The sequence below is a fragment of the Cnephaeus nilssonii genome (genome assembly GCF_951640355.1).
Source record: "Cnephaeus nilssonii genome assembly, chromosome: 7".
NCBI classification, from domain to species: Eukaryota; Metazoa; Chordata; class Mammalia; order Chiroptera; family Vespertilionidae; genus Cnephaeus; species Cnephaeus nilssonii.
In genome coordinates this window covers 18265106-18290793 of record NC_137078.1, presented here as the reverse complement: position 1 = coordinate 18290793, position 25688 = coordinate 18265106, and the positions used below count along the sequence as shown (strand labels likewise).

Here is a 25688-nt window from a genome sequence, read left to right as displayed (position 1 = left end):
ACATTTAGACAGTTGCCAGATGGGAGGTGATTTGGGGGATGGGTAAATAAGGTAAAGGGATTAATAAGTACAAATTGGTTGTTATAGAATAATCATGGGGAGGTAAAGTATAGCACACGGAATATAGTCAATAATATTCTAATAACTATGTATGGTTTCAGATGGGTATGATGATTATTTAGTAAGCTATATAATGTCTGATCACTGGGTCATACACCTAAACTAATATAATATTGTATGTCAACTGTAATTAAAAAGTAAAAAATGATTTAAATAAGTTTTTTTAAGTAAAAAAAAATAAAACTAGACCACCAACTTACACCATACTAAAAAATAAACTCAAAATGGATAAAGGACTTAAATATAAGATGGGAAACCATAAAAATCTTAGAGGAATCCACAGGTAGCAAAATCTCAGACATATGCCGAAGCAATATCTTCACCGATACAGCTCCTAGGGCAATGAAAACTAAAGCGAAAATAAACAAATGGGACTACATCAAAATAAAAAGCTTCTGAAAAGCAAAAGAAACCATAAAAAAAAAAAAAACAAAAAAAAAAACAAGAAAGCCCACTGCATGGGAGAACATATTTACCAATGTTATCTCCGATAAAGGTTTAATCTCCAACATTTACAGGGAACTCATACAACTTAACAAAAGGAAGATAAACAATTCAATAAAAAAAAATGGGCAATGGACCTCAATACATATTTTTTGAAAGAGGACCTACAGAAGGCCAAGAGACATACAAAAACATGCTCAAACTCACTAATCATCCAAGAGATGCAAATCAAAACGACATGTACCATCTCACACCTGTCAGAATGGCTATCATCAACAAATCAACAAATGACAAGTGCTGGTGAGGATGTGGAGAAAAAGGAACCCTCATGCACTGCTGGTGAGAATACAGACTGGTGCAGCCACTGTGGAGAACAGTATGGAGTTTCCTCAAAAAATTAAAAATAGAATTCCCATTTGACCCAGTGATTCCACTTCTAGGAATATATCCCAAGAAATTAGAAACACCAATCAGAAAGGATACATGCACCCCTATGTTCATACCAGCACAATTTACAATAGGTAAGATTTGGAAACAGCCTAAGTGCCCATTAGCAGATGAATGGATTAAAAAACTTTGGTACATCTACACAATGGAATACTACGCTGCTATAAAAAGGAAGGAACTCCTACCATTTGCAACAGCATGGATGGACCTGGAGAGCATTATGCTAAGCGAAATAAGTCAGTCAGAGAAAGATAAATATCACATGATCTCACTCATTTGTGGAATATAATGGACAACATAAACTGATGAACAGAGGCAGAGAAGCATCGATCAGACCATCAAACCTCAGAGGGAAGGTAGGGAGGGTAGGGGAAGGGGGATAGATCAACCAAAGGACTTGTATGCATGCATATAAGCCTAACCAATGAACATAGGCACTAGGGGGTTGAGGGCACGAGTGGGGGGGGGAGATGGGGGGATAAGGACACATAGGTAATGGCTTAATCAATAAAGAAAAAAATATAAAAAAGTAAAATAAATAAATAAAATAGGAAGCCTTAAACTCCCAAAAGGAAAGAAAGAAAGAAAGAAAGAAAGAAAGAAAGAAAGAAAGAAAGAAAGAAAGAAAGAAAGAAAGAAGAAAAGAAAAGAAAAGAAGAAAAGGAAAGCAAAGCAAAGCAAAGAAAGGAAATGAAGCCAAACCACAAAACCCAAATTGTAAGCTTCTGTTAAACTATAGAATTAGCTTAACAATATGACATTTTAGGGGGTTTTCAATATGTAATTTTTTTCAATCAAAAAATAGGCAAAAAATACATTCTACTTAAATATTTCTCTGAAGCATGGTAAGATAATATGCTATTTTTCAGATGTTTGGTGATATCAGTGGATTAAAGTTTATCCCCAATGAAGTGGTCACAGCTATTCAGGAGCATATAGTGAAATGGACAGGACACTGGAAGACTCCTTTGATGTTTAAACAAAAGACATGAGACGAATCCATTAAAATTAAAAGGTATTTTCTGCTCACTGATTTCTGTATGTATTAGAAACAATAGCTATAAATCATTATTATCCTAAATATGTTTTCAGACAACATAAAATCCTTCTAATTTTTGTTAACTTATAAAGAGTTGCTTGGCTACTGTGGAATTTGAAGAGAGATAGGATGCCATTTTTCACTTTTTTAAATATTTATTTTTTATTTATTTTTTTACATTACTTTATTGATTAAGGTATCACATATTTGTCCTCAACCCCCACCCCCCCCAATTCCCATCCCAGTGGTACTCTTTTATTCAGGAGGAATAAGGAGAATGGCCAAAAGATCATATAACCAAATCTAAATAAATCCCTTCTCCATTTACCTGGAAATTTTCACTTTTTCTTCTTTAGAAGAAACTTCAAGAAAAAATATGAAAAAGTTATATAATAAGGAAATGAAGTTATTTAAATGAGTTGTTAAGCAAAGTACATATTTTACATTCTAAGAAAACAACACCTAACCCCAAACTGACTGGCTCAGACTTAGACTCCTTGCATCCACCTCAACTTTTTCTAAAGGGTCAAAGTAGCTCATCTGCCTTTTCAGTTCTTATATTATCCATTTTTCTCTTTACTCCCTTCCAGTTGAAGATTTAGAGTGGGATTTATGACCACAAATGGACAACGAAACTCAGAGTGTTGATGGGTCATAATAAATCCTGAATCATTAAGAATGTTTTGTCCTCATTACAGAGAAAAACAAACAGTGGATATCTAGGGACCTGATTTTCTTCAGTGCAGCCACTTCCATCAAACAGAAAGCAATGCTTATTAGAGGGGTCAAATTTATACCTATAATTAGGAAACATAGGGATACATTTGATCCTGGTGATTTTTCAATCCCCAGATTTAATCATTGTCTAGGTATTATGATATCTTCAGTCTAACATAAGACACGTTAAGAATTACACTAGGTGTTCCCTCTATTGGCATAATTTAGTATATGTATACATGTCTGTATTTTTCATCCTCTATGGCTATTACTGAAAGCAGATCAACATACATTAATATCCCTGTCAACAAATCTCAACTTTACAGAAACTCATAAATATTCTGGACATGTTTTAGGAGTTTTAATTATTGTGACTACAACACCTCATGCAAATAGACTCTTCCTTCAGGTCTACATTTGAGTGTCACTGACTTCTTTCTGTTCACACTTCTGGTTTTGCAACCATTATTACTCATAACTGATTCCTAGGTACTTACCTCCACTTTCACTCAATAGATGTGTATTTTAGTCCATGGTTTACCTTCCCCATTAGACCATGTGTTACCTGTGCATGGATCTTTTGGGGTTTTTTTGTACTTCCCTGAAATTTAAGATCCCTGAGGGCAGGAATTTTTGTCTATTTTCTTTACTGCTCCCCTCTTTCATCCTTTAACACTATACTTTGAACTAGTAAATGCTTAATACTTTTTTGTTGAATTAAACAATAAACTTATGGCCACATTTATTTAACTTTTTATTTAATGTGCTATAAGACAGTGAATTGAATGAACAATATAGAGATCAGCAATCAATTGATACTTTTCTTTTTTGTGTGTTTTTCCCTTAGGAATTAGTGGCTCCAGTCGAAGGATGGGTATAATTAAGAAAAGCAATATTTTCTGGCCCCTGAAAGATGCCCATGACTACAATATATTTCCTAATCCAAGGAATCTCCTACTACATTGTTGCACAGCATGAGTTGTTCAGAATTTTAAAATGCAAGTCTATAGAATTTTTTGTTGCTCTTGTTGTCTTATATTTATTTTCCTTGCTATTGAATCAACCTTACTGAGCATTAAGTATCAAATAATAGATTCAACATATGCGTTAGTATCACACTTTCAAAATATCAGATATATATGTGGTGTGTAGAGATTTACTAACATGCTTTCCAAAAATTAACTTTTCTTGTTGAAAAGGAACACTCAAATGTTCATGGGCTCAGTGATATAATTCACTCCAATGTTGAAATAAGATCTTGGCATTGTCTTACGTTTGAAGTAAACACTCCATTTGCATTGGTATTAAAATAACTTACTTAATTTAGATTTTTGGATGCACATGTATGATTAGTTTCTTATTTATTTATTTATTTATTTATCTTTATTTTTATTTATTTTATTTATTTTTATTTTTTTTAAATTTCTTTATTGATTAAGGTATCACATATTTGTCCTCGTCCCCCCATTCCCATCCCACACCCCTCCCCACACATGCCCCCACCCCCCTGTTGTCCTTTACCGCTGGTCAGGCTCATATGCCTGCACGCAAGTCCTTTGGTTGATTTCCCCCTTTACCCCCACCCTTCCCTACCCTCCCACTGAGGCCCGACAGTCTGATCCATGCCTCCTTGTCTCTGGGTCTGTTCTTGTTCATCAGTCTATGTTGTTCATTATTTCCCCTAGATGAGTGAGATCATGTGCTATTAGAAATACACTTATAAGAACCGAAAATGAGACAAGCAATAATGTTTATGGTGACAGGCAAATGAATCAGTGTGTAGTGAGTTTCTTTCTGGACCAACAGTTCTTCTGAGACCCAATTTCAATGTCCAACAGTTCCTTGATTAGTTTCTTAATAGAAAAATAAATAAAGAAAAAAGGAACTTTGTATTCTTTTTTTTAATAACCCAGTATTTTAAAAATTTGATTACATTTACAGATAATTGGTTTTGCATCTATATTTTTATATTGTTTATTACTGGGTGACATTGGTTAATAAAATTATGTAGGTTCCAGGTATATAATTCTATAATATATTATCTGCATATTATATTGTGTGTTCATCAGCCCAAGTCACCTTCCATCACCATTTATCCCCCATTTACCCTTTTCTACCTCCCCCCACCCTCTTTCCCTCTGGTAATCGCTATGCTGTTGTCTGAGATTTGGAAGCAGTCCAAGTGCCCATCAGTAGATGAGTGGATAAAAAAAGTTGTGGTACATTTACACAATGAAATACTACTCAGCCAAGAAAAAGGAAATCTTACCTTTCACAGTGGCATGGATGGACCTGAAGAGTATAATGCTAAGTGAAATAAACCAGTCAGACAAAGAAAAATAACTGTATGACCCAACTTATATGTGGAATCTCATGAACAAAATAAACTAATGAACAAAATAGAAACATACTCACAGATACAGAGAACAGACTGACAGCTGTCAAAGGGAAGTGGGGTTGGTGGGCTGGGTACAAAAGGTAAAGAGATCCATTGGTTCTCAATCTTTTTAATGCCACGACCTTTAATATAGTTTCTCATGTTGTCATGACCCCCAACCATAAAATTATTTTCATTGCTACTTCATAACTGTAATTTTACGACCCTGCTAGCGGTTCTCAACCTGTGAGTCGACCCACAGGTTGAGAACCGCTGCTGTAGAGCATAAGACCATCGGAAAACACAGATATTTACATTACGATTCATAACAGTAGCAAAATTACAGTTATGAAGTAGCAACGAAAATAATTTTATGGTTGGGGGTCATGACAACATGAGGAACTATATTAAAGGGTCGTGGCATTAAGAAGATTGAGAACCACTGGATTAAGCAAAGGAAAAAGAGAAACTTTTATTATGATCATTTTCTCTCACTTTCTGTGGCCCTTCATGAACTCGAAATAATAATTCCATGGGTAAGGAGAGATGGGGAAGCTTTTATAAATAGATGGTCTACAAAACAGAGCTCTAACATAGAGTTACCAGTATATCCCCTTAGCAATATACACATATTTATATAAAGTGTTATTTCAAAATTCAAGACAGGTTTCTTGGAGTTTATATATATCTGTGAATTCAGTCATCAGTTTTTCTCCATATATTGAGTATAATTTATAGTGCTATTAATTGTTTTAAAAAAATATAACTAGTAAAACAAGCTTTGCTTTACATAACAGCTAGCAATTTACTTGTGACATTCATATCTTTATTTTATTATACAGAAATAATACACAATACAAAATGGTTATAATTGAAAACTATATCTTAAAAGAATCTTTTTAGTAGATCGTTCTTATTAGTATGTACTGTGTTCTTATTGCCTAAATATATTATCCATTTGAAGTTAAATTTTGCTAAGGAATAAAAATATAAATAAAAAGGAATTAAAATTTTAAATGTTTGTCATAAATTTAAAAGTGAGATCTGTTAAATGTTCTTTGTATTAAACTCAGTGACAATACATAGATCATACTCAGTGTCAGTTGAGCAAGTGGATGAAAAATGAGTGATTTTCATCCTTGAGTTAAGTATGATGCTAAGTGGTATGCACTAGCATTAAAAGCAAATTACTTATCACTTCAACAACCACAGCATGAGAGCGTTCTATTGAAAGCTGTATATTCAGTCTTTCTTGGTCCTCAGTTTCATTAAATAAATCAACTGATAATGGTTGGATAAGCAGAGGAAAAATCCTTGATGGCATTATGGCATTTCCATTTTAAAAGTGCTTATTCAAGATGTCTTCAAATTGGTTTATTCTAATCACTAAGTATTCACACATGTGCACATGCACACACACACACACACATGCACATTTTACATATAAAAAAGAGTAAAAAGAGAAAGTCTTCAGTTAATGTACATGCCAAAGCAATGCACAGCAAGCACTTCCCAAGTTGTTCATGAACTGTTAGCTGGAAAAACTCATCACAATTATTATTTGAGAATACTAGTAATATGCTAATGAGACCGGACGTCCTTCCAGATGAAGCCGGGGTGCAAGGGAAGCCCGGTCCCAGATGCCAGAAGGAAGCTGGTGCCAGCAGCCGGGGGAAGAAAGGCCTACCCTTGCACAAATTTCATGCATCAGGCCTCTAGTGTGTGTGTGTGTGTGTGTGTGTGTGTGTGTGTGTGTGTGTGTGTGTGTGTATTCCTCATTTTTCCATTTTCCCTATCTTTTCTTACCTCCACCCAACCCTGCCCTGCCTCCCTCTGGCCTTTACCACACTGCTATCTGCCTCTCTATGATATATATATATAACTTTTTGCTTAATCCATTCATCCTCTTTCATCCAGTACCCCTCCCCTCTGACCTCTATCAGTCTGTTCCATGTATCCATGTATCCATGCCTCTGTTTCTATTTTATTAGTCAGTTTATTTTGTTCATTAGATCCACATATAAGTGAAATCATATGATGCTTGTCTTTATCTGACTAGGTTATTTCACTTAGCATAATAATCTCCAGGTCAATTCATGCTGTCACAAAAGGTAAGATGCCGTTTTTTTTTACAGCCACATATTATGCAATTATATAAATGTACAACAGTTTTTATATCCACTCAGCTACTGCTGGGCACTTGGACTGTTTCTAGTTATGGCTATTGTAAATAACATTGCTATAAACATAGGGGTGCATATATTCTTTCAAACTGGTGCTTTGGTATTCTTAGGATATATTTCCAGAAGCTGGATCTCTGGGTCAAATGGCAGTTCCATTTTTAATTTTTTGAGGAAACTCCAAACTGTTTTCCATAGTGGCTGCACCAGTCTACATTCCCACCTAATTTATAAATTAAACTTTATCATAGCTATGTATGAATAGGAAAAACATTATATATAGAGTTCAGTACTATCCATGGTTTCAAGCATCTAGGGGTATTGAAATATTTGCCCTATGGATAAGGTGGGGCAACTGTATTAAATTTTCACTTATTCTATCAATGTCTGAAATGCTTTAAATTACACCAAATATTTGTTTTATACAGTAAGATATTGATCTTGTGGTATGAACACAGAGATCTGTTGAATGAAGGATCTGCCTGATATCAAACAATGAGGACATTTGCAGCACTAGGATAGACTGGAATTTAGAGGCCCCTCTCTTTTTTTATTTACTTACTCTGCTGAAACCCTGGGAAGAGCAGGGTTTCTAAAATGGCATGTATTCTTTAATAACAATCTCTCTAACATCTAGGTCATAATAGGAACTCAGTAATTATATGACAAATGAATGGATGAATGAATGAATAAATGAAAGAAATAGTGCAGTACAGTGGTTAAGAGGTTGATATCCTGCTCTATAACTTACTATGTGACCTTAGTCACATTACTCAAACTCATTGAGAGATGTAAAATAGTTTGTGCTAATCCAGTGACTTAGTGCATATAGGTGGTTTCAGAATTGCATGATTGGGAAGAATATCTGTATATCTGATTATCTGAGGCATTCTGTCCACTTAGTCCTAAGAAAGTCTATATCACAATGGGGTTCACCTGGTTATAAGGTGGCTACATGGGATGTGAGATCTGCTTGGAAGGGAGCTTCAAGAATATCAGCTGAGCTCAAAAAGGCAGATTATGATCACCTAATTCAATAAAGGTTCCTTCTGAAGCTGACTATATACTTTCAGTTCAATTTTCCTTTAAATGGCCTTGGTTGCCCTGCTTAGTGATCCAACTAATTCTATGCTTGATGTGACTATGTAGCATGGTTTCTTAACATTCCCCTTCATGAGGTACCAAAAGTAGTTCCAATCAACCTCTCATATGGGTCTTATAAATGAACACCTCAGGGGGTTGTTGTGAGGATAACAGATGATGAAGGGACTGTGCTAGCTACTGAGGTTGGCTAAACAAATTAATTTGTGAAAGAAGGAAAGAAGAAATGATAGATGGATGAAAGAAAAGAAAAATAAATTTCTGCAAGTAAGATTAGTAAATCAATGGATAGGTCATTTTTAATTATAATATACTAGACTAAAGGCCAGGTGCACAAAATTCGTGCACGGAGGGGGTTGTCCCTCAGCCCAGCCTGTACCCTCTCCAATCTGGGACTCCTCACAATCCAGGACTGCTGGCTCCCAACTGCTTGCCTGCCTGCCTTCCTGATTGCCCCTAACCACTTCTGCCTGCCAGCCTGATCACCCCCTAACCACTCTGCTGCCAGCCTGTTTGCCCCCAACTTCCCTCTTCTGCCAGCCTGGTTACCCCTAACTGCCCTCTCCTGCAGGGTTGATCACCTCCAACTGCCCTCCCTTGCAGGCCTGGTCCCTCACAACTGCCCTCCCTTGCAGGCCGGGTGCCTCCCAACTGCCCTCCCCTGCTGGCCATTTTGTGGTGGCCATCTTGTGTCCACATGGGGGCAGGATCTTTGACCACATGGGGGCAGCTATATTGTGTGTTGCAGTGATGATCAATCTGCATAGTACTCTTTTATTAGATAGGATAGAGGCCTGGTACAGGGGTGGGGGCCAGCTGGTTTGCCCTGAAGGGTGTCCCGGATCAGGGTGGGGTTCCCTTGGGGCGTGGGGCAGCCCGAGCGAGGGGTCTGTGGTGGTTTGCAGGCGGGCCACGCCCCCTGGCAACACAAGCAGAGGCCCTGGTATCTGGAATTTATTTTCCTTCTACAATTGAAACTTTGTAGCCTGGAGCAGAGCCAAGCCTGGGGCTCCCTCCGAGGCTGGCAGCCATTTGTGTTGGGGTTATAATTGAAACTTTGTTGCCTTAAGCAGGTGGGCCCGGCCAGGGTATGTGGAAAGCTTTGCTTCCTCTGTTGCTGGTAGCAACCCTGGACTGCTCTCTCAAGCTCCATTCTGCCGCCATTTGTTTGAATTTGTTTACCTTCTATAATGGAAACTTTGTAGCTTGAGTGGAGGCTTAGGCCTGCAACAGCTGGCAGAAAGCTTGGCTTGCTCTGTTACCTAGGAAACCTTGCTCTCTGTGGCTGTAGCCATCTTGGTTCGGGTTAATTTGCATACTCACTATGATTGGATGGCGGGCGTGGCTTGTGGGCGTGGCTTGTGGGTGTGTCGGAGGTATGGTCAATTTACATATTTGTCTATTATTAGATAGGATGCCTGGTGCACAAAATTCGTGCACGGGAGGTGTCCCTCAGCCTGGCCTGCACCCTCTCAAAATCTGGGACTCCTTGGGGGATGTCCGACTGCCGGTTTAGGCCCAATCCTGGGGATTGCGCCTAAACCGGCAGTTGGACATCCCTCTCACAATCTGGGACCACTGGCCCCTGATTGCTCGCCTGCCTGCCTGATCACTGCTAACTACTCTGCCTGCCTGCCTGATCACCCCTAACCCCTCTGCATGACTGCCTGATCTTCCCTAACTGCCGCTGCCTCCCTGATCACCCTTAACCACTCACCTGCCTACCTGATCATCCCTAACCGCCTCTGCCTGACTGATCACCCCTAACTTCTTGCTGGGGGCAGCCGGCTGGGGTGAGGGGCCATGGTAGTTCTGGCCTCTGGTCATTCTGGTCATTCCGCCATTTAGGTCACTGGGCTTTTATTATATAAGATACTAATTTTATTTCAGTAATATTATACAAATTTCCATTTCATCCATATATGGTATTTGAAATAACCTCTTTCTACAGACTACTGCTAATAATAAATATTAAAAGTAAAAATAACTTCTCACTAAAAATGTAAAATTATTTCATTATAAATATTATTTGTTTTGCATGATTAATGAAAATGTATGGTTTTACTATTGAAACTCACATGTTCTTATTTATCTTTCATAGCTCTTTATATATTAAGTTCAGAGAAAATATGTAATATTTCTTGTCACTAAAAATACCAAGCTTGCAAGTTGTTTAGTTTGCTTTAATATATATTTTGCAATAGAACTTTAAATTTTTATGTAATTTAATCTGTAAAGTTATTTCTATGTTTTCTTAACATTTATATTTAATACTATAGAATTTCTCTTATATTTTTAAATGTCACTTTTATTATATAACTAGAGGCCTGATGCATGAAAATTCATGCACTGGAGGGGTGTCCCTCAGCTCCGCCTGCCCCCTCTCACAGTCCTGGAGCCCTCAAGGGCGGGAGGCAACCCAATAATCAGGGGAAGGCAACGCCCCATCACACCTCTGCTGTTGCCACTGCCAGCAGCACAAGCCTCGGCTGGCCCTGGTTACCTGAGCCTCGGCCAGCCCTGGGCAGCTGGGCAGCTGCCATTCTAAGCTTGCCTGCGCCTCGGGCCGGCCATGGGCGGCTGTGCAACCACCATCTGAGGCTTGCCTGCACCTTGGGCGTCAGCTGAGCAGCCGACATCCAAGGCTTGCCTGTGCCTTGGGCCGGCCCTGGGTGGCTGGGGGACTGAGGGGTCTGGGGGACTCTGGAGGCAGGCGCACAGTGTGCCTGCTGCCCCAGCAGGGCTGAGGGGACTGGGCACCGCTATCTTGTAGCTGTGGGCGCTGCCATCTTTGAGGGTGCGGCAGTCAATTAGCATATTACCTCCTTATTGCCTGTGGGCGCCACCATCTTTGTGAGGGCTCGATGGTCAATTAGCATATTCCCTCTTTATTAGATAGGATAAGCACTTATAGGTTATGTAGTTTTCCTAGAATGTGTTGCTGTTCTATTGATTTATTTTTGATTCTCATGCCAACATCAGGCTCCATTAATCAATGTAGCTCATAAATGAATCAAAGACAAACTATGATTAAATTGCATACTACTAAGAAAGATTTGCTGGCAAAAGGGGAGAATGCGAATAAAGCACAATATTAAGAAAATATTGGACCTAGATAATAGGTGTGTGAGAGTTTATTAGTACTACTTTTTCTAATTTTGAGTATATCTGAAAATATTCATAATAATACATTAAGATGAGTGATGATGCACAATAGGAAGAGGTGATACCAGGTAGTCTCTATATTAGGTGTGAATATAGCTCTACTCAGTTGAGAAATATATATAACCACAAAAGTAAAGTTATTAAGTTCTGTACCAGGTATATGATGGTTGTACAGAGATGAGGCCACAGTATATACTCTGGTTCAAAAAGAGACATGGCAATCCCTGAGCCATACTGAAACCCCACAGATAGTTGGGAATGTCTTTTTTCTTTGGTTTTAAGGACTAATTAGTGATTAGTCTTCAATTCTGCTTCATGGAGTAAGTTCCCCCAGTTTACTCTTCTCTATGACTCTTGGCTCCACCTTCTGGGAGCTCCTTCCTCTGAGATTATCCTCTGTAGCTACATCTGAAGTGAGCTTCAGAGGATATGTCCTCTGGAGTCTGAGCAGCTTTGTCAAACTGCTTCCTGATCCTTGGGGCCTCAGGTTATTTGAAGTCTTAAACAATCACGGTTACTTTTATTTAGGTTACTGGCTCTTTTTGATAGCACAACTGTCTCAAAAACTTTTGAGTTTTTAGTTTATTTGATTCCAGTCAGTTCCATGTTCCGATGGAACTTCAAAAGTTTTAGACAGTGACTAATTGCAGGTGCCCTGAACTTATTAAGCACTGTGGGAAAGCTACATGATTTTCCTGAACCATTTTCTGCTAAATTAACTGAGTACTATCATAATCCACCCAGAGGTAGGACGATGGGAGTGAAGGGCTTACCATTGATTTGATCCTTGCCAAAGGGCTTTCTTTGCTTTAAGACCCTCTCGAGTTTATTTTATACTGGTAGGTGGGGAAAAGCAGTTGCCTATTCCAGTCTTACAAATCTCCACATTTTTTCACTCCCCTTTCATTTCTGTTTGCTAACCAGCAAATTCTTTTTAAGCTCATCTCTTTGTAGTACTTGTCAAATGTAGCCAGTAGTATCTAACACATGCTCATTAGATATTTTTCAAGTGATTGCTGGCAACAATTGCTAGTTTAAAAAAAAAGGTTATTTCTTGCACCTGCTATTATACATTGAGTGGCCAGATTGTTAGGACCACCCCATCAGCACTTCGTTGGGCCACCTTTTGCCTTCAATACTGCGGCGATTCTTCTTGGCATTGACTCCACGAGATGTTGAAAGGTGATGCGAGGAATCTGACACCATGCCTGATGAATAGCACTGTCCAGTTCTGTGAGATTTGATGGTTGTGGAACCAGCTGCCTGGTGGCTTTTTTAACTTCGTCCCACAAATGCTCAATTGGATGGAGATCTGGTGATTGTGGGGGCCATCTAAGCAAGGTAAAGTCTCCCTCATGTTCTTGAAACCACTCCTGCACAATACAAGCACCGTGGCATGGTGCATTGTCTTGGAAGAAGCCATCTCCATTGAGATATGCCATCAACATGATAGGATGAACTTGATCAACGATACTTAGGTATGTTGTGCTATTCAGATGTTGTTCCACACAAATTAAAGGGCCCAAATCATGCCAGGAAAACATGCCCCAAACCATAACACTGCCCCCACCAGCTTGAAGGGTTGTACTCATGCATGTGGGGTGCATGCTTTCATGCTGTTTCTGCAAAATTCTCACTCTGCCATCTGCATGATGCCACTGGAAACGTGATTCATTGGACCACATGACTTTTTTCCAATGCTCGACTGTCCAATCCTTGTGTTCCTGTGCGAATTAGAGACGTTTTATCTTGGTAACTGCAGACAGCAAAGGTGTTCAAACAGGCCTTTGGCTTCCATATCCCATACAATGCAGTGTATGGCTAATTTGCCTACAAACGTCAGGTGGTCATAATAATCTGGCCACTCAGTGTATACACATCATAGGTACCCAGGGGGACTGCATAGCATTGTCATCATTCTCACTCTGTGTCCAGATTGATCAAGTTCATAGCAATAAGAGGAAAAGAAATAGAAGGCAGAATGATGGGCTTTTAAAGCTTCCAGAAGGACATTAAACATGTCCCTTCCACTTTTATGGTCAACGTAAGTTACATGGTCACAGGTGGGAGTGCATAACTCTCCATTAGGTCAGCATAAAGGTGACCTCAAGTCACACTTAATCCCCCAGTCATTACCTCTTCTGGTCTCATTTACACACACTCTTGCCTTTATTTGCTATGCTCTATCATCCTGAATTTTTCATATTTCCCAAACATACCTGTTCTTTCAGCCTAAATTATCATTCCAGGCTTTCTGTTTAAGCTGATATCCACACTGTTAAATTTCCTCAGCAGTCTACATGGTTAACTCTTTTGCCTCTTGTCATTGCTCAAATGGCACCTTCTCATTGAAGCTAATACTGACTCCTCTTTTTAAAAACTGAATCTCACAACCTCACATTAGAGACTTCTCTAAATCTGATGAATTTTTTTGTAGTTTCACAGCCCCTGAATCTTATGTTATTTCTTATGCAGGTCAATTTAACCTTTTTTATTTATCACAGCATTAGGCTTTCCCACTGGCACAGCAGCTGGAGCAGCAACCCATGAAGAGGCTTTTGAAAGCATTTGCTCACCAAATATTCTCCCTAGAAAAATATCTGTACAGGTAAAGTAGAAGGAAGAAACAAACAAAAACAAAATTAAAAACAAACAAACCATAAAACCCCAACTTCATTGAATCAGGAAGCAGATTTTAATAAATAATCCTGAAACAAATTCTTAGATACTGTGAATTAGGAGGGCATGGGTGTTTCCTGGAAATCTGTATTTTAAAAATGCATTAGATGTAATTATGAAAAAATTTCAGGTATTGACTAATATATATATCATGAATAATATTATAAATCAGAATAATTTTGTCAATGTCAACATAATACATTTTTCTTTGCTCATGATATACATATAAGAATATATCATATCACAATAACTGATATTAAACTATACTACAAGGTCATTGTAATAAAAACAGCCTGGTACTAGCACAAGAACAGTCATATAGATCAATGGAACAGAATAGAGAGTCCAGAATTCAACCCATGCCTTTATGGTCAATTAATATTTGACAAAGAAGGCAAAAGCATACAATGGTGTAAAGACATGTACATGAAAAAAATTTAATCTAGACTACTACAATATACCATATACAAGAATAAATTCAAAATGGATAACAGACTTAAATGTAAGTTGCAAAATCATAAACATCCTAGACAAGGACATAGGCAGTACAATCTCAGACATATCTCATAGCAATATTTTTGCAGCTATATCTCCTAGGACAAGAGAAAAAAACAAATGGGACTACTAGTATATCAAACTAAAAAAGCTTCTGCACAACAAAGGAAACCATCAACAAAATGCAAAGGGAACCCACTGTATGGGAGAATATATTAGACGCCCCCCCTCTGCCCAGATCAAGGATGATTGGCCAGGTACAGAAAATCACCAGGGCAGAAAGCCCTGGATGCCTAGAAAGGGGCAAAACAAGAACCTCGCCCCCAGGGTAACCTGTACTCCTCTAGCATATACTGATCAGGAAGTTTAGACCCCCCTGACCTTTTCCTCCATAAAGATATCTAGGCCTCAGTTGTATTTTAGCTCTTGGCCTAGAAAGGCAGCAAAAACAAACAAGTGGCATCTTGGCTGCCTCAGTACCAGCAACATTGACTAATGACCCTCTCACCTGGCACTGACCAATCAGTGGAGAACCAAACCCTGAAAGAGCAAATCTGGAAAGCTAATTAATATTCAATTAAGACCCTCCCCTGAGACTTCCCCTAAGATTTCCACCTGCAAGAAAAATATAAATATGCTCAGGACAAAGCACCCAGCGCGTGCTCTCCCTCCTAGGAGCACACCTGTGCCATTCCCACACAGGCATGTATCTCCCAACCTCTCAGAGACCCCTGGAGACGTGCAACCAGGGGAGCAATGGGCAGCGGTAGCTCGTCCTGAGTTAACCTCCTGAACCTGTCTCCAAGGCCCCCTTTTCTCTGACTTCCCAGTGAGCTAAAGCAGCCCAGATCCAATACCCTTTAGCTCAGCATAAGCTGACTTTTTGGACCTGGAGATTATTATGCTAAGTGCTATGTATTCCTTCCCTTTGAATATCCCCAACTCCCAACCCCTTTTCTTTAAATAAATTCAAAATTTTAAGCCGCTATCTGAGATGGCCATATAGCCCGCCTGTGCGCCACTGACTTGAACCTTTCAGAACATATTCACCAGTGATACATCTGGTAAGGGGTTAATTTTCAAAATATATAAAGAACTTATACAACTCACCAACCAGTAAGACAAATAATCCAATGAAAAAATGGGCAAAAGACGTGAATAGACAGTTCTCCAAAGAGGATATACATATGGCCAATAGACATATGAAAGAAAGCTCAACGTCACAAATCAGCGAGAGATACAAATTAAAACCACAATGAGATATCACTGCCCACCTGCCAGAATGGCTACCATCAATAAAGCAACAAACAACATGTGTTCGTGAGGATGTAGAGAAAAGGGAACTCTATTACACTGCTGGTGGGAATGCCGACTCTGCAACCACTATGTAAAACAGTATGGAGTTTCCTCAAAAAATTAAAAATGGAACTGCAATTTGACCCAGTGATCTAACTTCTGGGAATATTTCCTAAGAATCCCAAAATGCCAATCATAAAGAATATATGCACCCCTATGTTCATAGCAGCATTATTTACTAGCTAAGATCTGGAAACAGTCCAAGTGCCCATCAGTCGATGAGTAGATAAAAAAATATATGATACATTTACACAATTGAATGATATGCGGCCATAACAAAGAAGGAAATCTTACCTTTTAGACCTGGAGATTATTATGCTAAGTGAAATAAGCTAGTTAGAGAAAGGCAAATACCATATGATCTTACTTACATGTGGAATCGAATGAAGAAACTAAAGTGTTGAACAAAATAGAAACAGAGTCATGATATGTGGAACAGAATGACAGCTGTCAGAGGGGAGGGGAAGGAAGGGACTGGATAAAAGGTGAAGGGATTCATCAAAGAACATATATGTCTAACCTATAGACACATAACAGTGTGGTGATGGCCAGAGAGAAGGGAGGGACGGGTGCTGGGTGGAGGTGGGCAAAGGTAGGGAAATGGGACACCTGTAATAGCGTCAACAATAAAATAAAAAGTTAAAATATAAAAACGTAAAAAGCAAAGTGAAAAAAATAGGATATATCATATATTAGGATTCTAAACCAAAAGAAATCACAAAATCATACACAATAGAAGTTGTATAATATATATACAGACAATAATGCATGAGAACAATAAAACTTATGAAAGTTTATATCAAAAGGATACATATCGAGGAAATTTTAAAATTACTTCTGGGTCAAAGTGGAAGTAAACAGCATAATCACAAGTTATTAACTAATTAATGGTAATGAGTCAATTAGAATACTATATATTAGAACTTATGAGATATGGCCAAAGTTCTTTCAGATAAAAATACTTTTATTATTAAAAGAAATAAAATCTAGAAGCTAGAAAAAATATGACAGAAAGTATAAACCTGCCAAAGCTGAAAGTCATTCAGAAAATAGAAACAGAAGTTAATATTAATACTTTTTAAAAATGATAAAGTTCAATATTAGTTTTCTCTTCTGGTGAGATTGAAAAAGAAAAGTAAAAGTTGCAGACACACAACATTAGGAATCAGATAAGTGTAACATAACCACAGGAATAAAAAAGAAGTTAAAATTTATGAGTTTAATGTACATAGCTCTGTGGAGATAATACAAATATTTTAATGGGATAAATAATTAAAGTATCAAATTTATTTTAGAGAGATTTAATTCCTAAATTAATAAACTTGAAAAACATTTTTAAAGTATTTTGCAAAATATCTTTCAGAAAATCAGTTAGAGGAGATGGATTTGTGGTTGATTTAAGTAAAATTATTAAGAAACTGATGAATCCTATGTTATTAAATTACTAGGGGCCCAGTGCACAAATTTGTGCATCTTGAAAGGAACTATTGGCTGCGAGGCTGCAGTGGGCACAGGGGTGGGTCTCAGCCCATCCTCTTTGGTGCCCCCCCGCCGCCCCGGTCCCTCCTGATGCGGCCCCAGTTCCCCTGTCTGCTGGCAGTCCTGATCCCACCACTGCAGCTCCCACACACTGACGGCATTGAGCAATTGGGGCCAGTTTTAACAGGGGGTGCAAGCTGCAGCTGCTGCCCCGATCACCCCTCAGGAGCAGGGGGAGGTGGAGAAGCCCTGAGGGGCAATTGGGGCCGGCATTGGGCACTGGCAGCAGGTGTGAGCACCAGGCAGGACCGCTGTGCACAGGAGCAAAGAATTTTCAATAACCACCAAAGGCTTGCCTGATGACAGCCACTGGCACCCCACCTTGGTCTGGCGCCCCCGTTCACCTCTTCCACCATACTGCTGCAGCAGACACTCACCATGTTCCACGCTCCACCACTTGCTGCCAATGCCCACCATGTTCCGCGTGCACCCCCAGCGGTCAGTGCACGTCATAGCAACCGGTTGTTCAGTGGTTCCACCATTCGGTCTATTTGCATATTAGCCTTTTATTATATAGGATTCTAGATAACTGAAGAAATATGAGTTGCTAAAGATTTTAAGTCTCTGAAGCTATATATGTATATACTAGAAACCCAGTGCACAAAATTTGTGCACAGCGGGGGGTTGTCCCTCAGCCCAGCCTGTACCCTCTCCAATCTGGGACTCCTGGAGGGATGTCCGACTGCCCGTTTAGGCCCGATCCCACCAGGATCGGGCCTAAACGGGCAGTCGGACATCCCTCTCACAATCCAGGACTGCTGGCTCCCAACTGCTTGCCTGCCTGCCTTCCTGATTGTCCCTAACCGCTTCTGCCTGCCAGCCCGATCACCCCCTAACCACTCCGCTGCCAGCCTGGTTGATGCTTAACTGCTCCGCCAGCCTGTTTGCCCCCAGTTTCTCTCTTCTGCCTGCCTGGTCACCCCTAACTGCCCTCTCCTGCAGGGTTGATCACCTCCAACTGCCCTCCCTTGAAGGCTTGGTCCCTCCCAACTGCCCTGTCCTGCTGGCCATCTTGTAGTGGCCATCTTGTGTCCACATGGGGGCAGGGTCTTTGACCACATGGGGGAAGCTGAATTGTGTGTTACAGTGATGATCAATCTGCATATTACTCTTTTATTATATAAGATAGAGGCCTGGTACAGGGGTGGGGGGCAGCTGGTTTGCCCTGAAGGGTGTCCCGGATCAGGGTGGGGTTCCCTTGGGGCATGGGGTGGCCTGAGCGAGGGGCCTTTGGTGGTTTGCAGGCCGGCCACGCCCCCTGGCAACCCAAGCAGAGGCCCTGGTATCTGGGATTTATTTTCCTTCTACAATTGAAACTTTGTAGCCTGGAGCGGAGCCAAGCCTGCTGCTACCTCTGGGGCGGCAGCCATTTTCTTTGGCAGTTAATTCACCTTCTACAATTGAAACTTTGTAGCCTTAAGCGGGTGGGCCCGGCCAGTGTGTGCGGAAAGCTTTGCTTCCCCTGTTACTGCCGGCAACCCTGGCCTGCTCTCTCAAGCTCCATTCTGCCGCCATTTGTTTGAATTTGTTTACCTTCTATAACTGAAACTTTGTAGCTTGAGTGGAGGCTTAGGCCTGCAACGGCTATGGAAAGCTTGGCTTCCTCTGTTACCTGGGAAACCTTGCTCTCTGTGGCTGTAGCCATCTTGGATTGGGGTTAATTTGCATACTCGCCCTGATTGGCTGGTGGGCGTGGCTTGGGTGGTGGGCGTGGCTTATGTAGCGGAGTGATGGTTAATTTGCATATTACCATTTTATTAGAGAGGATAAGACTGATTGATAACCAATAATTATAATGTGTATATATCTATCCATACACACACACACACACACACACACACACACACACACACAGAAACACATACACAATAATTACAGACCTGAAGAAAATATTAGCAAGTTTTGCAGAGAACTAAATTAAGAAAAATATCCTGTTCCTAAATAGGGTTTGCTAAATCATTGAGCAATGACTCCCCATGTTAAAATATATTAGTACAGTGCATGATATTAGTAAGAAAAAATAAAAAAAAAATTATTGATAGAATTTATTATCCATTCAAATATTTTGGTAAGGAAAGGCTGATTCAATAAGTTGTGTTGGGAGGATTTAGAAAAGTAACATCAACAAAAATGTGGGATAAGACTTTTCTACCATATTTACCCCAAATAACACAACATTTTATAATCAAATATAGGGAAGAATACCTTGTGAAAGTCCTGAAGTCCACACACTGTTGGATTAAAAATAAAATCCAAGATTAGACACATTTAGGAGGGTAAGAGGAACATTTCACTTTACCTGAAGCACAGCTAAGTGCCAGGAGAAACTCTCTTGGCCAGTGATTTTCTCCACAGGAAAAGGAGTTTGCAAGTGAGTGCCCAGCTTCTCTAGCTGTGCACAACTGTGCCAATGAGCCTTACTTCCTTCTTGCCCCAGCCAAAATACTGAGGTGTGCTGCACAACTAAAAGGCAAAGAAGGGTGGGGAGAACAGCAGCAGGGCTTAAAGGTAATTAAAAGCACACAGATCCTAATTGCTTTGTAGTCTATATGAAGAATTCTGCCCATGAACCGCTGGGGATACCTCACCTGTGGACTTCTCCAACTGGCCCATGGGCATGCCCAATACTCCTTTTGTCTCACCCACCCCCACTACCACCACTTCATGGTCAGAACCCCATTTGTTCTCCAAAGAGTAGACAGAGCAAATATTTGCAGACAGCTAGTGAGCATATGCACAAAGCCAGCCTGACTGTATGATTGGGAGGAAGAACACAAACTTGAGCATTTAACTCCATCCTACGGAAAGCAAACAGCAGGCTGTCAGAACCTGGCCTGACTTTGCAGGATCAAGTAGAATCATACATTCTTAAGAACGTTCACCAATAAGAGGGAAGAAGAAATGTGGAGCAGGCATATTCATAGAAAGTTTAGAAAGCCTGGTAATTCTTGGCAGGATTGACAGAAGGTGTTTTTCTACTGAAGTTAATGCATAAACATTGGATGCAGTAGATGACTGCTTCTTCAAATGCAAAGATAGCAACTCAAGACTGAGGAACATAAAAAATCAAGGAATCATAATATCACCAAAAACAAAATAATTTTTTTAACAATGGACCCCAAAGAAATAGAGATCTACAATTTGTCTGATAAAAGATCAAAATAGTTGTTTTGGGGAAGCTCATTGACCTGTTAGAAAACAGAAAGACACTTTAATAGAATCAGAAAAATGATATATGAACAAAATAGCAAGATTGACAGAGATATAGAAATTATTAAAGGAACTAAATAGAAAATCTTTATGTTGAAGAATACAATGACTAAAATAAAAGAAAAAGAAAAACAGAGAGTGCCAACTACAGACTTTATCAAGCAGAAAAAAGAATTTGAGATGTGAAAGACGGGTCATTTGAAAGTATCCAGTCTGAAGAGAACAAAGAAAAAAATAATAAAAAAGAATAAAGAAAGCTCATGTGAATTTTTATTTACCATCAAGTGAAAATATCTATGCATATTGTAGTCCAAGAAAGAAGAAGAGAAGGAGAAAGGGACAGAAAGCTTATTTAAAGAGTTAATGGCTGAGAACTTTCCAAATCTGGAAAAATATTTGAATATCCAAATTCATAAAGCTCTTAGTCCCATTCAACCCAAAGACATCTTCTCTAAAATGCATTATATAAAAAATGTCTAAAATCAAAGAGAATTTCAAAAGCATCAAGACAAGAAAATTCCACACATATAAGGGAACTACCATGAGGTAACTAGCAGATTTCTCAGCAAAAACCTTGCAGATTAGAAGAGAGTGGAAAAGTATATTCAAAGTGCTGAATGGAAAAAAAAGGTCAGTCAAGAATATTTTACCTGGCAAAGTTGTTCTTCATAAATTTAGAGGAGATAAACACTTTCCCAAATAAAAGCCAAGAGAGTTCATCGCCACTAGACCTGCCTTACAAGAAATACTCAACAGAGATCTTCAAGCTGAAACAAAAAAACAGTAATTAATAACAGTAAACCCAAAAATATAAAATATGCTGGTAAAAATAGGTATATACTCTGTATATTACTGGCATAAAAATAGACACATAGACCAGACCAATGGGAAAGATTAGAGAGTCCAGAATTAAACTCCCACATACACAGTTAAATAATCTATATATAAAAGCCAAGTAACCAGAACACGGGAATGGCCGGAATGATAAGAACAACCAGAATGACCGGTCACTGTGAAACACTGTGGCAGCCAACCAGCCAGATCGGGGCCCTGATCAGCCCCACCAACCATCTGCAGCCCCTCCCCCTGGCTGGCCCCACCCTGATTGGGAGCAGGGATGGCTGGCCAACACCCTGTGCACAAATTCATGTACCAGGCCTCTAGTATTTGATAAGAGAGCCAAGAGCACCTAACTGGAAAAGGAGAGTCTTCAACAAATGGTGTTGGAGAAACAAGAGCAGAAAATGAAATCAGATCCCTATTTTACATTGTTCATACAAATTAACTTGAAATAGACCAAAGCCTTAAACACAAGACCAAATATCATAAAAGTACCAGCAGAAAACACAGAGAAGAAGCTCCTTCAAATTGACCTTGGCAGTGATATTTTAGAAATGACACCGAAAGCACAAACAAAACAATCAGTGATCAACATCAAACCTAAAACCATCTGCACAGCAAAGAAAGGCATCAACTAAATAAAAGACAACCTATAAAATGGGAGAAAACATTTGCAAGCCATATATCCGATAAGGGATTAATATCCCAACTATGTATTAAAAACTCATAAAATTTAATAGCAAAAACACAAATAATTCATTTGAAAAATGGGCTAAAAGCCTGAATATATCTTTTTCCACCCAACAAACAAATGTCTCCAACGTATTCCAGTATATCGTTAATACACAAGGGAGAAAAAAATAGCGAAAGAAACCTGGGCAAACATAATTTAAAATGGATTTTTAAAAAATATATATATTTTATTGATTTTTTACAGAGAGGAAGAGAGAGGGACAGAGAGCCAGAAACATCGATGAGAGAGAAACATCGATCAGCCGCCTCTTGCACACCCCCTACTGGGGATGTGCCCGCAACCAAGGTACATGCCCTTGACCGGAATCGAACCTGGGACCCTTGAGTCCGCAGGCCGATGCTCTATCCACTGAGCCAAACTGGTTTCGGCTAAAATGGATTTTAAAACAGCATTTATTTTGGCACAGGAGCAACACCACTGCCCTGGGAGCCTCCAAACCTCTCTCTCTGCAGCAGCCTGACTGGACCACCAGGGAGGAGCCACTTGGAAGCCCCACAGTGACGTGCTGATTGCCTTCATTCAGACCCAGCAGCTGCCTGTGGCCAGGGCTGACGCGTTTCTGGAGCACAGGTGAGGCCCTGACATTGACTCACCGTCCATCACAGCTCGGAACCCTGGCATCTTCTGGCCCGGCTTCCCGATCAGTGGAGATGTTGAAGGAGATGATTAAGTCTGCAATAAATGTGGCTCATCTGAACTTTTTTCCTGTAACTCACAAGTACCAGGCAGAGACCATCAAGAACATGCATGGCCTCAGAAAGCTTTACTCTTGATCCCGTTCTCTACTGGCCTGTTGCTGTGACCCTGGACCCTAAAGGACCCGAGATCTGAACTGGGCTCATCAAGGGCAGCAGGACCCCGGAAGAGGAGCTGAAAAACGGGGCCACTCTCAGGATCATGCTAGATAAGGCATTCATGAAAGTGTGAGGAAACACCGTGTGGGTGGACTCCAAGGACATTTGCAAGGTGGTGGAAGTGGGCAGCAAGATCTGTTCTTCGTGGATGGTGGACTTATGACCCTGCAGGTGAAGGAAAAAGGTGCTGACTTCTTGGTGACAGGGGTGGAGAATGGTGGCTCTTGGGGCATCAAGAAGGGTGTGAACCTCCTGGGGCTGCTGTGGACATGCCTGCCTGTCAGAAAAGAACATCCAAGATCTGAATTTGGGGGTGGCGCAGGATGCAGATAGGGTGTTGGTCTTTCATCCACGGGCATCCGATGTCCACAAAGTCAGAAAGGTTCTGGAAGAAAAGGAAAGAACATCAAGGTAATCAGCAACATCAAGAACCACGAGGGGATTCGGAGGTTTGATGAGATTCTGGAAGTCAGTGATGGGATCATGGTAGCTCAGTGGTGGTCTAGGCATTGCGATTCCTACAGAGAAGGTCTTTAGTTGCTCAAAAGATGATGATCGGGTGGTGCATCCAAGCTGGGGAGCTTGTCATCTGTGTCGCGCAGGTGCTGGAGAACAGCGGGTCCCACTGGGGATGAGGGCAGTGATGTGGCCAATGTGGTCCTGGATGGAGCCGACTGCATCATGCTGTCTGAAGAGACGGACATGGGGGACTAACCCCGGAGGCTGTGCGCATGCAGCACCTGCAATTATTTGAGGAACTCTGCCGCCTGGCGCCCATTCCCCACAGAAGCCGCTGCCTTGGGCGCTGTGTGGGCCTTCTTCAAGTACCCCAAATGGGGCCATAATTGTCCTCACCAAGCCTGGCAGGTCTGCTCACCAGGTGACCAGGTATTCACCAGTGCCCCCCTCATTTCTGTGACCCATAATCATCAGACAGCTCTCCAGGCTCACCTGTACCGTGGCATCTTCCCTGTGTGTATAAGGACCCAGTGCAGGAGGCCTGGGCTGAGAACTTGGCCCCGTGGACCTCCGGGTGAACTTGGCCATGAATGTTGGCAAGGACCGAGGCTTCTTCAAGAAGGGAGATGTGGTCATCGTGCTGACCCAGCGGCATCTGGCTCTGGCTTCCCCAACACGATTCCGTAGTGCCTGTGCAGTGATGGGCCTCAGAGCCCCTCATTCAACCCTGTCTCATCCCCCCGCTCGCAACCCATCCCTTAGGCCAGCAATGAGGGTAGAGTGCACTTGGGGCTACAGTGTGGCACTGGTGGGCTGGGACACCAGTGAAGAAGATTAATGCCTCTGTAAAGCATGGCCTTTTTAAAGTCCTGCTCAGGTTAGGTAACCCAGAGCCAGGCTGCCCATCTGATGGCCCCACCTAAGCAAGAGAGGCAGGGGTGTAGGACTGGAGGCTCCAGAGCTTAGCATAGAGGGCAAAGCTCCTGCTTCTCCTTTGTGCACTCCCTTCAGTTCCTGTAGAAATGAACCCTCAATGAACTCCCAAGCCTGGCCTGGGGTCAGGAGAGAGCCAGCTAGAGAGGCCAGTGGTTCCAGTTCGCCGAGATTCTGGCTCTGCCCTCCACTTGCTTCTCCAATCCCCTCAGCTTCCCACACTCCCATCTGTCCTGCACTGTGCACTTCTGTGCCTGCACTCCACTCAGCTGTTGCAGACAAACACCCTCACATTCATTTTCCCCACTACTGCAGCCACCTCTAGGCCTGTTGCTACAGAGCCTACCTGTATCTCAATAAACAGCAACTGAAGCAAAACAAACAGACAGAAGCATTAATTTCAAAATACTTTACTGAAATAGATATAAGTAGACAAATACATTTAATTGAATAAAAAACCTAAAATAAGCACAAAACAAGTCTAAGAATTTGATGTTTGGGCCCTGGTTGGTGTGGGTCAGTTGGTTGGGCATCATCCCATACACTCAGAGGTCTGTAATGAGAATTTCTAAGATTAGGACTGCATAATCAATAGGAAAAAAATGAGCCTGGCTGGTGTGGCTCAGTGGTTGAGTGTATACCCATGCAACAGGAGGTCACAGTTTGATTCTTGGTCAGGGCACATGCCTGGGTTGTGGGCTCCATCCTTAGTGGAGGCCATGAAGGTGGAAATGGATTGATGTTTCTCTCTCTCTCTCCCTTTCCTTCTCCCTTACTCTCTCTTTATTTTTTCATTATTATTATTTTTTAATATATTTTATTGATTTTTTTACAGAGAGGAAGGGAGAGGGGTAGAGAGTTAGAAACATCGATCAGCTGCCTCTTGCACATTCCCCACTGGGTATGTGCTCGAGGTACATGCCCTTGGCTGGAATCGAACCTGCAACCCTTGAGTCCGCAGCCCGACACTCTATCCACT

The 25688-nt window shown here is 40.8% G+C and overlaps 1 pseudogene across 1 annotated transcript in view; it reads left to right on the top strand.

The window, feature by feature from the left end:
* The window catches only part of LOC307102752 (pyruvate kinase PKM-like), a 176420-nt pseudogene extending 151806 nt beyond the window's left edge, over positions 1-24614 (top strand). Inside the window, exon 2 of the transcript in view lies at positions 22936-24614. The product of the transcript in view is annotated as a pyruvate kinase PKM-like (transcript). The remainder of the gene's footprint in view (positions 1-22935) is intronic.
* Positions 24615-25688: the final 1074 nt, after the last annotated feature.